At 39.1% G+C, this 15690-nt stretch overlaps 2 pseudogenes; both read right to left on the bottom strand.

Moving 5' to 3' along the window:
* Window positions 1-545: 545 nt before the first annotated feature.
* On the bottom strand, window positions 546-5391 carry LOC104998003 (annotated as a pseudogene).
* A 9035-nt stretch (window positions 5392-14426) lies between these two features.
* Window positions 14427-15400, bottom strand: LOC104998002 (annotated as a pseudogene).
* Between the last annotated feature and the right edge of the window lie 290 nt (window positions 15401-15690).

Here is a 15690-nt window from a genome sequence, read left to right as displayed (position 1 = left end):
CCCAATCCCTCCCAGCATCAGGGTCTTTTCCAGTGAGTCAACTATTCACATGAGGTGTCCAAAGTATTGGAGTTTAAGCTTCAGCATCAGTCCTTCCAATGAACACCCAGGACTGATCTCCTTTAGCATGGACTGGTTGGACCTTCTTGCAGTCCAAGGGACCCTCAATAGTCTTCTCCAACACCACAGTTCAAAAGCATCAATTCCTCAGTGCTCAGCTTTCTTCACAGTCCAACTCTCACATCCATACATGACCACAGGAAAAACCATAGCCTTAACTAGACGGTCCTTTGTTGGCAAAGTAGTGTCTCTGCTTTTAATATGCTATCTAGGTTGGTCATAACTTTCCTTCCCAGGAGTAAGCGTCTTTTAATTTCATGGCTGCAAGCACGATCTGAAGTGATTTTGGAGCCCCAAAATATAAAGTCTGACACTGTTTCCAGTGTTTCCCCATCTATTTCCCATGAAGCGATGGGACCAGATGCCATGATCTTTGTTTTCTGAATGTTGAGCTTTAAGCCAACTTTTTCACTCTCATCTTTCACTTAGGGAAGACATTTTCTCATTGCCTTTCTAATGTGTTTGTTCTGCAGAGTATATACGATAGGATTGAACATTGGAGTCAAAATGGTGTAGAAAAGAGACAGCAGTTTGTCTAGTCCTTCATGTTCATTTGATTTAGGCTTTAAGTAGATGACAGTGGCTGATCCATAGAATAAAAGTACAACAGTGATGTGGGAAGAGTAAGTGGAGAAAGCTTTGGTCCTTCCTTTGTTTGCTGGCTTCAGGATGGTGGAGCTAATTCTGATATAGAATCCAAGTATCAACAGAAAGGGAGCAAAGTGACAAACAATACAGCAAATATATAGACCACCATCTCATTAACAAAGATGTCTCCACAAGCCAGTTTTAATAATGGCGGAATGTCACAGAAGAAATGATTGACTGTGTTGGAGCCACAGAAAGGCAGAGAGAAAATCTGGCATGTCTGGCCTATCTGGACTGGGGCACCACCAATCCAGGAGGCAACCACCAACTTGACGCAGACCTGGGGGCTCATGACCAGGGGATAGTGCAGAAGGTCACAGATGGCCACGCAGCAGTCAGTGGCTCCCAGCATAAGGAAGAAGCACATTTGTGTAGCACAAGTGAAAAAAGAAATGGTTCCTGTCTGGGCCCAAAGGTCGACGAGCATCCTGGGAAGAGTGACAGATACCTAACAGATTTCTAGGAAAGAAAAACTGCCAAGGGAAAAATACATGCACATCTGAAGAGTGGCATCTACTCTGGTTATTAAGAATATACCAAAAAGAAACCATCAAAATTGGGGAATATCAGTGAAACCCAGGAGGACAAATTCCATCATGATAGATTTGTTTCTGTAATTTTCAATTGATCTTCTTTCTTTAAATTTACATTTCTTGACTGAATTTTCTTTTTGTACAATTGGACTAGGACATGGGCTTTGGTCTTAATCAGTTCTCAGTTACTTTCTGACACACTTGTGTTATGTGATTTGGGGAAATTTGATTTGAAATCAGGATTTATAAACTCATCTGCAGAAAAAAATCTTAAATGAATTATAAAGTTACATCTACATTCTAATAAAATCTATATGTCTCATCATTTTAATTTAAATTATGGCATGAGAATGGAGAAAGCAGACAAACTACTTCTTACAGTCAAAACATCAACTATTAATTGTCTAACTTCCATGATTTTTTTCCCCCCAATCAACCTAGTCTATAATATAATAATATCTGGTCTAAAACACCTAACACATTGTTCTGTCTTTTTACCCTTAATATTATCTCTAATAACTCATTCTGTAAAGATATGGCATAAGGCTGTACCCTAATTTACTACTTCATAAATGATTCTGAATTAACTTAAAAGTAGAAATTATTATTAGAAGTGGTTATTTTCTAAAAATTGAGAAAGTTAAAACTATGAGAATGTAAAAGAAAAAGCTTTTATATTCAAGATCATAAGCTTCCACCAATTAGAATTCCAAATTACTAAATTAAAATACATCTAATTGCTTAAAAACACAACATTTTGACATTTAACTATTTTTAATCCTATTAATTTTGGACATTTAGTCAGAATTAAATGTTCATAGGAAAAGAAAGATATATATAAAAGTTTCACAAATGTAGTCAGATATTGTGTCCAATTCCTTCCCTGTTTGCTGTCTGATTTGATTGAGCAACATAAACAATAATAAAAATCAACCAAAAAGGTTAAGCTAAATATTCTTTTTCAGGAAATTATAATTTGGATGCAAAAAATGCTTCATATATTCCCCTATAGAGGAAAGTGCTCAGATGTTCAGTCACATCCAACTCTTTACAACCCTGTAGCCTGCCAGGCTCCTCTGTCCATGGGATTCTCCAGGCAAGAGTATTGGAGTGGGTTGCCATACCCTCATCCAAAGGATCTTCCAGGAGCTGAACCCATGTCTCTTATGTCTTCTGTACTGGCAACCAGATTCTTTACCACTAGTCCCACTCAGGAAGCTCTATAGAAGGAAATTCACTAATAAAAGGTGATTCTTTCTCATTAAAATTATTTTAGTTGTAATGGCAACATTTATTTTATTGACAGTTTAACCAAATATGTTTGATTAATTTGAATGCAATATAACATTCTTTGATTACAGTTTTCTTAATAGATTATTTCTAGAAATGAATAATATTAATATTAGTATTATGTTAACAATAGACAAATTAGAAACATATATTTCAAATGCTTCAAACATATTATTTAACTTTTTAATGCAGAAAGTAAGAAATCTAACTTAAATAAGGCTATCTTAAAGAATAAATAGGTGCTCAACCCATATATACTCACGATTTTAGTTGTTTGACATGTGTATTAATCGTTCAGTCATGTCGGGCTCTTTGTGACACCATAGAGTGTAACCTATCTACTCTGTGAAATTTTCCAGGGAAGAATACTGGTATGGATAGTCATTCCCTTTTCCAGGGGATCTTCCCAACCCAGGGATTGAATCTGGGTCTCCTGCATTGTAGACAGACTCTTTACTATCTGAGTCACAAGGGAAAGCCCATAGTTGTTTGATATTATTTATTAAATCTTGATCCTGAAATTTAGAAACTATCTTGAATTAAAATAGAATATTAATACATAATAGTTTATATTTACCTTTTTCAAATTTTTCTGGTTACTTTATTCCTGTTGATGAATTTTTATGTATTTTAAATGTTACATTGTTTAAGATCTGTAAGATTTTTAAACAGGAACTTAACATGCTTTTATAAAGCAAGGCTCTTTATAGAGGAAATCCTCACTTCTTCCTCAAGGGAATATTTGTTTTCCCTCTATACATCTAAATTGCTAGTTAAATGCTCCTGTTGGCAATTAAGTTGGTGTTTTTGCAAACAATTCTTCCACAGTAGATCAGATTTTCCTTCAGGCCTTCCACAGAATATAATTTCATGCCTCCTCCATTTCCTAAATTCAGTCAGTGGGCAAAGACGTCCTAGAAGAAGAAACACCTTTAATGGTCCAACAGTACCTGCAGGAACATGTCCAAACTCTTTATCAACTGGTTTCTTACCTGTGTTATTTGATTTTCTTTAATTCCTCTGAATAGTCTTTTTCCGAAAACCATGCATTGTTATCATCTGAACAAGCTCTACTTATTCTCGCACCTTTAAGAGAAACTAAGATTATTTTATTCAAAGTATGATTATCTCTCAGACACCCTGGGAACCCCTGAATAGACACATACAGCTCATTAATGAAATCTATAAACAAAGATTAAGAGCAACTATATTATTTGAAGTTTTTTTTTTAATGTGGATCTTTTTTAAACTCTTTATTAAATTTGTTTCAATATTGCTTCTGTTTCATGTTTTTTGTTGTTGTTGTTGTTGTTTTGGTTTTTTGAGCAGGGATCGAACCTGTGTCCCCTGCACTTGAAGGTGAAGTCTTAACCACTGGACTACCAGGGAAGTCCCAAGAACAACCATTACTTATAGCATTTTCTAAATTAAAAACTCCTGTTTCTTATTGAAACATTTAGTAATTTACATTTCTCAGTTTCAATCCACATGCATGTATTTTGTGGAGAGAAGCACTTCAAGCATGAATCTAATATTTACAGACTAAGTTTTGCTATTTTCCTGTAACAGAGTCATTTCCCAGTAATTTCTACTCATCTACACTGTATTAGGAGACTATTTCTTTGAATTTTGAGCCTCGGTGTTTTTCCTTAGTCAGGAGGTTTTACTCCCTTGCAATTATTTTACCACACTTCTATAAGGGGACCTTTCACTTCATTCGTGTCCGACTCTGTGCGACCCCATAGACGGCAGCCCACCAGGCTCCCCTGTCCCTGGGATTCTCTGGGCAAGAACACTGGAGTGGGTTGCCATTTCCTTCTCCAATGCATGAAAGTGAAAAGTGAAAGTAAAGTCGCTCAGTCATGTCAAACCCTGTGCAACCCCGTGGACTGCAACCTATCAGGCTCCTCCGTCCATGGGATTTTCCAGGCAAGAGTACTGGAATGGGGTGCCATTGCCTTCTCTGTTGAATAAGTTAGGTAATTTCAAATAGTACCTAACACTGACCTCTACCGGCTGGATCCCATTTTCACTGCCAAAAATGTAGAATTGTTCTAAGTAAAAGAATAAAGACTGTATTTTCTGACTCTAACTCATGTGTCCCTACCATCCCCACAGGTTTTAGGGCAAACACTTACCACACAGCATGTGCCATCAGGAACCTTATGACTGTGTTATACACAGAATTTTGACCAGGAACCCTGTGACTCAAACCACGTTATTCCTAGGGAAAAGGTCCCTAAATGCCCAGTGTGCACACAGTGAGAATTTAAGGATCATAACTAGGCTCTGACACGAGCTCCCTGCAGCCAGAAAAGAGAAGATGCATTTTCTCTCTCGCCCCCCTCGCCCCGTGTACACGCACACAACACTCATCGCTGGGAGGAATTCTTACAAAAATCTCCTTTCTGAAGCTGGAAAATATTCTTATTACCAACAAAAGCTGTATTTGTTTATGGAATTTTATGGATGAAGCAGGGAAGCAAGATAAACTACATATGGTACAAGCAAATGTCTAATTCATTTTTTCCATTTTACTGCTGCTTTAGAAATGCTTTCCTATTTCAAAAGTGTTCTTTGAGAGCTGTCTTTGCTTCTGATTTTGACAGATTTGCTTTATACTCAGAACGCACTCCAGGGGGCGCTAGTGCTAAAGACCCCACCTGCTAGTGCAGGAGACATGAGACACAGGGTTCAATCCCTGGGTTGGGATGATGTCCTGGAGGAGGGCATGGAAACACACTCCAGTTTTCTTACCTGGGAAATCTCGGATGTAGGAACCTGGAGAGCTATAATCCATAGGATCACAAAGAATCCGATGTGACTGAAGCAATTTAGCACACACACACACCCCCCATGCTGAACATACTTGCATGATGACCTCTTTAATATCTAATATACATACATTTTTCTTATACCTTGTTTTCCTGGTGGCTCAGATGGTAAAGCATTCGCCTGCAATGCGGGAGACCCAGGTTCGATCCCTGGGTCCGGAAGATCCCCTGGAGGAGGAAATGGCAACCCACTCCAGTACTCTTGCTTGGAAAATTCCATGGACTGAGGAGCCTGGTGGGCTACAGTCCAGGAGATCTCAAAGAGTCGGACACGACTGAGCGACTTCACTTTCTTTCTTTCTTCTTTATACCTTATCTCATTTTTTTCTTCTCTCCATTTTTTGTACATTCAAAAATATTTATTAACAATTTATTATATGTAAATTATCTCAGTCTTTCATTTCTTTTACTTTCAATCACTTTTAGTCTGTTTACTCAAAATGCAGTTCAAGGTGGCTGATATTGAACATATAGCTTTTTAAAATTTTAATGTTTACTTTTCACTTGAACTGCTTAGTCCATATTTAACTTTTTTTTTCTTTTTGACTATAAATTTCTATTTGTTTCCATTTATTCTTTTGTTTTGCTGCTCTTCTGCCAATTTTGGAATTAATTGTTTTATATTTTACATTTGATATCTTTCTCTTTTTATTATCATTTCAGTGATTGCTTCAGGGCTTACAATTTAAAATGTGCAAGTTATCAATGTTTGCCTACAGTTAAAATTGTTCCACTTTGATCTTTGTTTACAACTTTCCACATTCCACTTCATGTCTCACATCAAGCACTTCACACCTGACATTTCACAAACATCATAGTCTTGTAACAGTATACTGCCAGTTCCTCAGGTTGCATTCTTTGTTATTGATGTCATATATTATACTTGTGTCTATATTATAATCCCAGCTTACCCTGTCAATATTTTAGCTTTAAGTAGTCATTTGTCTAACAGATCAGGACTACTATTGCACCTCCCTGAAATCCTCTGTCTAGCTCCTCTGTGAAGTACCCAGATAATAGCATTTCATGCACATTCCCTGGGTTTCTCAGATGCTAAAGAAGTCAAGTGTTAGTTGCTCAGTCATGTCCTACTCTTTGGGACTGTAGCCCACTAGGCTCCTCTGTCCATGGGATTTTCCAGGAAAGGACACTGGAGTGAGTTTCCATTCGCTTCTCCAGGGAATCTTCCCGACCCAAGGATCAAACCCAGGTCTCCTGCTTTACAGTCAGATTCTTTACCATCTGAGCCATCAGTTCAGTTCAGTTCAGTCACTCAGTCGTGTTTGACTCTTTGTGACCCCATGAATCACAGCACGCCAGGCCTCCCTGTCCATCACCAACTCCCCGAGTTCACTCAAACCCATGTCCATCGAGTGGGTGATGGACATGATCCAACCATGGTGATGGTCCATCCAGCCATCTCATCCTCTGTCGTCCCTTTCTCCTCCTGCCCCCAATCCCTCCCAGTATCAGTGTCCTTTCCAATGAGTCAACTCTTCGCATGAGGTGGCCAAAGTACTGGAGTTTCAGCCTCAGCATCAGTCCTTCCAATGAACACCCAGGACTAATCTCCTTTAGGATGGATTGGTTGAATCTCCTTGCAGTCCAAGGGACCCTCAAGAGTCTTCTCCAACACCACAGTTCAAAAGCATCAATTCTTCGGTGCTCAGCTTTCTTCACAGTCCAACTCTCACATGCATACATGACCACTGGAAAAACCATAGGTTTGACTAGACGGACCTTTGTTGGCAAAGTAATATCTCTGCTTTTGAATATGCTATCTAGGTTGGTTATAGCTTTCCTTCCAAGGAGTAAGCGTCTTTTAATTTCATGGCTGCAATTACCATCTGCAGTGATTTTGGAGCCCAAAAAAAACAAAGTCTGACACTGTTTCCAATGTTTCCCCATCTATTTGCCCTGAAGTGATGGGACCAGATGGCATGATCTTAGTTTTCTAAATGTTGAGCTTTAAGCCAACATTTTCACATTCCTCTTTCACTTTCATCAAGAGTGAAAGAGTCAAAGATTTTAGTTCCTCTTCACTTTCTGCCATAAGGGTGGTGTGATCTGCATATCTGCATTTCTGCCGGCAATCTTGATTCCAGCTTGTGCTTCTTCCAGCCCAGCGTTTCTCATGATGTACTCTACATATAAGTTAAATAAGCAAGGTGACAATATACAGCCTTGATGTACTCCTTTTCCTATTTGGAACCAGTCTGTTGTTCCATGTCCCATTCTAACTGTTGCTTCCTGACCTGCATATAGGTTTCTCAAGAGGCAGGTCAGGTGGTGTGGTATTCCCATCTCTTTCAGAATTTTCCACAGTTTACTGTGACCCACACAGTCAAAGGTTTTGACATAGTCAATAAAGCAGAAATAGATGTTTTTCTGGAACTCTCTTGCTTTTTTGATGATCCAGTGAATGTTGGCAATTTGATCTCTGGTTCCTCTGCCTTTTCTAAAACCAGCTTGAAGATCTGGAAGTTCACGATTCACATATTGCTAAAGCCTGGCTTGGAGAATTTTGAGTATTACCACCAGGGAAGTCCTCAAGTGCTAGTAACCACTACCAAGTGGAAGAAATCAACTGCTTGATTTCCAGACCTACTGGCAGCTAATGATTGATAATGTCAGCTGCTCTGCTACCTCAGAATCAACCAAATACATAATTGTACATGAGCTGCTCATGTACACTGGGACCCTCTCCCTCATCTGGTCTTTAAAAATGCTTTGTTTAAACACTTGCAAAAGTACCAAATGTTTTTGGAGTACGAGGCACCTGTTCTTCCATGGCCCTGCAGTCAAGCTTTTTGTGCTCCAAACTGGGATGTTTCAGCTGTGTTTGGCTTCACTGTACATCAGGGACACAATCTTGCATTCTGTAACAGTCTCACTATGGTGTGATAGATTTTATTCTTGTTCATTCTAAAGGGGCTCACTATAATACGTTTATTCATGATTTCCAACAAATTTGAAAATTATTCTATCACTGTAATTATTTCTTTACACTTGGCCTTCAGTTATTAATATTTTAGACAATGCCTGTCCTTGAGGCTGTGACTTTTTTTACATCATTTTTAAAATATTCTTTATGGGTTTTATTTTTTTCCAGAATTTAAATTCAAGTTCACTGGCATTTCTTTGCATATGTCCAAATTGCTGTAAATCTAATCACATTAATTTTTCATCTTACTTACTTTTCATTTATATTTCATTCCCTTTCTTTTTACCTTTCACTCAAGAATTTCAGTGCATTTTTTACAGGTTTTATGTATTTGTTGAAACTCTCTGTGTGTGAAAGTGAAAGTCATGCAGTCATGTCTGACTCTTTGTTACCTCATGGACTGTAGAATGCCAGGCTCCTCTGTCCACGGAATTCTCCAGACCAGAATACTGGAGAGGGTAGGATTCCCTTCACCAGGGAATCTTCCCAAGACAGGGATCAAACTCAGGTCTCCCTCACTGCAAGATGATTCTTTACCATCTGAACCACCAAGGAAGCCCTGAAACTCTGTGTTTAACTCAAATTTTGTTTAGCTATATTTTATTTCAAGTCCTTGGCTATCCTATTAAGAGATTATGGGAGGCATTGCTAAATCCATCACTTGGGACATCTTGCAGTTATTTTCAATTGATTATTTATTTATTTATTTTTATTGACAGTGGGTTAGTCTTCCTGAGCTTTTCATATTCTAGGTAATTTAAATAGCCTATGATGCATGGGATGAAAACCAAGAGTCCTAGCCACAAAACCACCAGGGGCTAGAATTAAAGTGGCTCTGACTCTTGCCCCTAGCTGAAAGTAAGAATGTTTTAAGAAGAGAAAAACTGTAAAAACAGATACAAATTTTGCTATTAGAGATAAAGCTCAATGCATGGGAGATCACACAGAAAAACAGTTTGTTTATCCAACTCAGAAGCAGGGCAGAGATACACCCCCAGAAAGAAAGGGTGAGACATTAGAGACATGAGGAGGAGTACAGTACACCAAAAACTAGGCAGAGATACACACCCTGAGAGGAAGGGGCGGGGGGTGTCCTGAGTGAGGAGGAGTGCACTGTGGAGGTATGTAAATCACACATATAGGACCGTCCTTCCGGGGTTTTGTTTACCTTTGGCCAGTTATCTTGTTTCTTCCTTCAACCTGACTGGTCCATGGATCCTCCTCAAGAGGAGTGCACAGCCTATGGGTGCATGTTCATGCTTATTACAGGGTGGGGCACCCTCCCTTTTCAACCCCCAAGAAGTCTTCCTGCACATGTGCAGACAGGGAAGTCTTCCTTGACCTCAGGAGTGGGCAACTACCTGTCTCTTGGCTTTAGCAACGCTCAGCTTTTATCACTGGCTTTGTCCTTGGAGTACTGGAGCGAGAACAAAGGCTCAATTCTACTCCACCTGACAACACCTGGTGTCTGGCCTAGAGGCCCACTGTCGCCCACCTCACAAATATACCCAGATGTTGACTGTTCTGGTTGGGAGGCAACTCCTATGACTCTGAGCTATGCTTTATCTCTAGTATCTCCATTCTTTCTGCAACCACATGGCAGTAATTTTCTTAGAAGCCCCCTGTAACCTTCTCTGGGATATGCATATCCCATTGTTCTCCCTGAGACTTTCAGGAAAATTTAATACAGGTCTATTGGTCAGTTTCCAGCCCCAGCCAACACACTTCTCTTATGTTTTGTGCCTTGGTACAGATCTTAGGATCTTTTGTTGAGTTCTGATGTCTGCCCCCTCAGCTCAGTGATACATCTGTGCTATTCTTTCAGTTCTATTTATCCATACTTTGATCAGGAAACTGTCTCCAGGCATAAAACCAGTATGGTCATGAGATTAACATCGTGAATTTTCTTTCATGATGGACAGACTCTTAAGGTGGGTTCTGTGGTCCCTACCTCCTGATAACCATACTTCTGGTCAATACCTTCCAACTGAGTGTAATTGGTCATATACACTACTACTAGTCCAGTCAGGGAAGTAATATAGGATGTCTGCTGCTGCTAAGTCGCTTCAGTCGTGTCCGACTCTGTGCGACCCCATAGATGGCAGCCCACCAGGCCCCCCTGTCCCTGGGATTCTCCAGGCAAGAACACTGGAGTGGGTTGCCATTTCCTTCTCCAATGCATGAAAGTGAAAAGTGAAAGTGAAGTCACTCAGTCATGCCGGACTCTTTGCAACCCCATGGACTGCAGACCACCAGGCTCTTCAGTCCGTGGGATTTTCCAGGCAAAAGTACTGGAGTGGAGTGCCATTGCCTTCTCCAATTGTGTAAATAAGAATCCATTACAGAAGCCTGTAACATCCATCTCAGTAGGAGGCTCTTAAAGAAGCAAACTATCATATTAGTTGTTGCTTATGATTAGGACCAGAGAGCCTTAGCCAGTATCTAGCCAGAAGTGACACTTTCAGTCTAAAAATTGCAATCAATTGAATTATGCCAACAAAACTGGGTCTTTCGCCAGTTAATCCTCAGCTGAGTCAACAACCCTGGATAATACCCTGATTGCAATCTTGTGAGACCCTACACAGAAGAATATGCAACTCCGTGATAAGAGTCCTGGCCTACAGAACTCGGGAATGATTACTGCATGTCTGTATATATGTATCTGTGTGTGTGTGTGTGCGTGTATGTGTGTGTGTTTAAAATTTTGATAATGTGTTATGCAACAAAAAATTAATGTACATTGCAAGGTATCACAACCTTAACTCTGAAGTCTAATTCCTGAGTACAGTAATATGTAACGTTTTTCTCTTTTATCTTGGTGGTTGTGTAATAGGACCCTCAAAATTAAAACTGTTTGACAAGTGATTTTGCTCTTTGTTTTGTTTTTCCCCTCTGTGTTCTCCTGTCATTGCTGAAAACTAAAATTTGCATTCTTTGTTAATGTGCATTCTTTGTTGCTGATTCATGTGCATGGCATTCTCACTGTTTCTATTAGGGGAAACACACTGACTGAAACTGCCCACCCTGGCTAGAAACCTTAGTACATATTTGCATGAATTATTTTACCATGGGAAGTCCTGGTAAGAAACTAACAAGACACCATCAACTGGAAGAATCTGGGAAAGGTCAAAAGGAGACTCTACATGTCCTACCACCTCCCAGAAGCCTTCTTGTTGACATCCACCTTGGTTGAGCAATGAGTGCACCACCAGAAAGGACTCTGAGTTAGAATGATCAGCCAAAGACAATCTGGAAACTAATTCCATCAACATAAATCCCAGCCTGTGAGTCACATGGCAGGGCAATCCTCCTGGGCTCCCTCACCACCCTGGCCTCTGCCTGGGCATCCATTCCCAATAAAGTTTCTTGCTTTGTCAGTGACTGTGTCTCCTCTGACAATTCATTTCTGAGTGTTAGATGAGAGCCCCCTTTTGGGCTCTGGAAGGGGTTCCCCTTCCTGCAGCTTTTCTGCTCCTTCCTCCCGACTTGACCACAGAAACCCAAGGCCATGGTCAGCAAAGCAAGAATTATCAAAAGAGGACTATTTTGACCAGGACCAGGGGACCAAAATAAATGGCTGAAGAAAATGTCATGGAAAAAAATAGCCTTGAGAAGCAATCAACCATAAGTGACAACTATTGTTCAGTCATGTCTGACTCTTTGCAACCCCATGAACTGCAGCACAGCAGGCTTTCCTGTCCTTCACTGTTTCCCTGAGTCTACTCAGCTCATGTCCATTGAGTCAGTGATGCCATCCAACCTCTCATCCTCTGTCACCCCTCTTCTTCCTGCCCTCAATCTTTCCCAGCATCAAGGTCTTTTCCAATGAGTCGGCTCTTCACATCAGGCTGAGTATTGGAGCTTCAGCTTCAGCATCAGTCCTTCCAGTGAATATTCAGGGTCAGCTGCTTTCCGAATAAAGTCATTTTCCTTACCTCAACACTTTGCCTCTCAGATTCATTCATTGGCCTGTTGTGTGTAGAGCAGAGTGAACTTGGACTCAGTACCAAGAGGGCATCTCCTAGAATTCTAGAATTTTGGCTGCAAAACCATAAAATGATGCCAAAAACCATGGAAGTCACCAGTGGAAAATATCAAAGCCACCTGTCCCTGAATGATTTGTTTACAGTGAAGCTTAACCCTAAATTAGGATGTGTATGTGTTTGTCACTCAGTAGCATCCAACTCTTTGCAAATATTCTGCTTTAGAACACTCAGATCTTAGAAATGTAGGACTTTCCTATCTTTATCAGAGTTTAACCAAATTAGCACAGATGTACTACTTATTTTTCTGCTCTCCCTCTGCATAAATTATCTAAGAACATTCTTCACACTTATCTCCTACATTCCACATAGCCACTGCACTAACATGTGAATGCACTTACCTGGCCACAGGTGATTGAGTCCACAGTGTCTGTTATACAAAGATGGTTCCACCAAACTACTGCAGTTGTTTAAATAAGAACCAAGAGAAAGTGTTTGTTCCTCTTTGTCTGTAGTGTTTTTTGTTTGTTTGTTTGTTTTTAGACTAGGAATTGTTTTCCATATCTTCCTCAGTATTGACTGGAGAAAATTTAAAGTCAGACATCAGGGAGATAGAGGATAATCAAACAGATGTATAAAAAAGTATGTATGCATTTTTCATCTTTCTGTTTTCCTTTACCCATGAGTTAATGACTGACACACACAATGCAACCATGACTAATAAATTATATTTTTACTTCTTATTTGTTTTATAACAAAGGCAAACATGATAATACAATTTCAGGAGATTTAATGCTTTGAGCCCAATTCACAAATTCAGTTTTTGACATAGCAATGTGTCCACAGATGGGCTAGTATCGCAAAGTTTAAAGAGAATGCTAACATAAGTACACATCAATTTCCTATCCAAGGCAGTAAATTATATCTTAGTTTAGCAAAAAATAACCACATTTCTGTTTTCTGGTGCAGCACTTTCCATTTGACATACATCCGATATAGTTTCAATAAAGCTATTTGTTTTAAAATTATTTCGATAAGGCTACAAGTTGGCAATAAAGCTATCTAGTTGTAAGAAGTTATATATATATGCAACCTACTCCAGTATTCTTGCCTGAAGAATCCCTTGGATAGAGGAGCCTGGTGGGCTACAGTGTGTGGATGGCAAAGAATCAGAAACAACTAAGCAACTAACACTGCCACTACTACTACTTATTTGCAATTAAGTTATGTGCACATTAATCTATACAGCTTACATATTTTCACATAAATTCAGATACTTTATAATGGAATTTTTATTCTTCTACACTTAGCCATTTGCATTTTACCTTTTTGATGTTAAACTGTTTATTGTCCTTTTAAACATGATTATCTGAGTATGTGTGCATGTGTCTTTGTGTTTGTGTACTAATATCTGGAAGAGAGTAAGTGAGAGAAGGATAGGAAACGTTTGAGAAGAAAACAAAAATAGAAGAAAAACTATCATAAATTTTTGCATTCAAATCAGACAGCAATTTTTTTAAATAGCACTCTTTTACACCAACTCATATTTTTTCTTTAACAGATATGTGTGTTTTTCCAGGGATAAAGGAAATAATATTTGGCATGTTTACTTTTGCAACTAAAAGGATATTCCTGAATTTAGACATAAGCAACTCTGCAGGAAATAATTCCATAAATAAAACTGGAATCCATTTTAAAGTTTTAAAAGTTTGATATATGTTGTATATAACACTCTCTCACAAACTATAAATTGTGAAAAAAAAAAAAACATGCATCAGGAAAAAATAAATTGACAATTGCAAATACTCTGCATGGTTAGTTTCATGTGATATTGTCCATTCGGATTCTAAATACTGAATTGCTTATTTTCATAACCCAAATTTCTTTACAAGTTATCCCTATTTCTGAGAACTCAAAAGAAATATAGAATGATTAGATGACAATTCCATAGTTTTATATATAACTTTAGTAATTTTACTTATATCTAATTGATACATGTATGTGAAAATGAATGTACCTGATTAATTAGAAAATATTCTAATGAAAAACTAACTTGAATCTAGCTTTCCAAATTTCAGTATACTCTATTTAATGCAGAAAATTCACCAAACAATTTCAGAGGTGAAGGGACTCTTTTCCTAGTAATTACATTCCATAAAGCCTTCTTTACTTCCTTATTCCTGAGGCTGTAGATTAGAAGATTTAACATGGGGATAACCCTGTGTAGAATACAGAAGCCACTTTGTCCTGATTCAAAGAGTAGCTGGAAGTAGGTCTCAGATAAGTATAGATGGAGGTGGAATAGAACAGGATGATGGCTGTCAGCTGACACGCACATGTGGAGGCTTTGCATCTCCTCCCCTGAATGCATATGGAAGATGGAGAAGAGAATGTAGGAGTAGGAGGTGAAGATCACCAGCAGAATTCCGACGATATTCACACCAGCAAACATGGAAAAGATGCTTTCATGCAGGCGTGTGTCAGAACAGGAGATCTTAAAAAGTGGGGGACTCTCACAGAAGTGATGGATGACATTGGAACTGCAGAATGACAAGCTGGTCACACAATCTGTGTGAACCACAGAGTTCAACAGTCCTGCTGTCAAAGCCCCTGCTGCCATTTTCAGGCAGACCGTCCTGGGCATGATCAAGGCATAAAGGAGAGGGCTGCATATGGCCACATAGCGGTCATGGGCCATTTACCCAAAAGGATGCATTCAGGTGTGGCAAAGGCTATAAAGAAGTACATCTGCAGAAAGCAGCCAGCAAAAGAGATGGTTTTCTTCTCTGACAATAAATTAACCAGCATCTTTGGAGTGATGGTGGATGAATAACAAACATCCACAAAAGACAGGTTAGCCAGGAAGAAGTACACAGGTGTGTGAAGTTGGGAATCAGTCCTGATTAAGAGGATCATCCCAACATTCCCCACAACTCTAAGCATGTAAATCACCAAGAAAAGGCAAAAGAAGATAACCTGTAGCTCCAGTGTGTCTGCCAATCCCAACAGGATGAACTGCGTGAGTGAAGTATAATTTTTTCTGCCCATTGATTACGGATACAGTAAGCTTAAACTTAAATCAGGTGGAAATATTTCCCTTTGCACAATTTACCAGAAATAGAAATATTGATAAAGTAAGTCATATATGAAAAAGAAGCCTGGGACAACAGTGCATGGTAAACAGAGTCAGAGAGAAATTAGTGGGCAAATGAATAGACATTTGATTTTATTAAGCATTTGTCTCTAATAATCTGGACTGAGGGATCCACAAATGACTGGTCTAAATCCACATGTATCACCTAAGTTTTTTTTTTCCTGAATGCAACATTTATGTTCTA

Source organism: Bison bison, unplaced genomic scaffold (genome assembly GCF_000754665.1).
Source record: "Bison bison bison isolate TAMUID 2011002044 unplaced genomic scaffold, Bison_UMD1.0 scf7180017864320, whole genome shotgun sequence".
Lineage (NCBI taxonomy): Eukaryota > Metazoa > Chordata > Mammalia > Artiodactyla > Bovidae > Bison > Bison bison.
The sequence above is the reverse complement of the archived record's forward strand: the minus strand, read 5'-3'. Positions and strand labels throughout refer to the sequence as shown.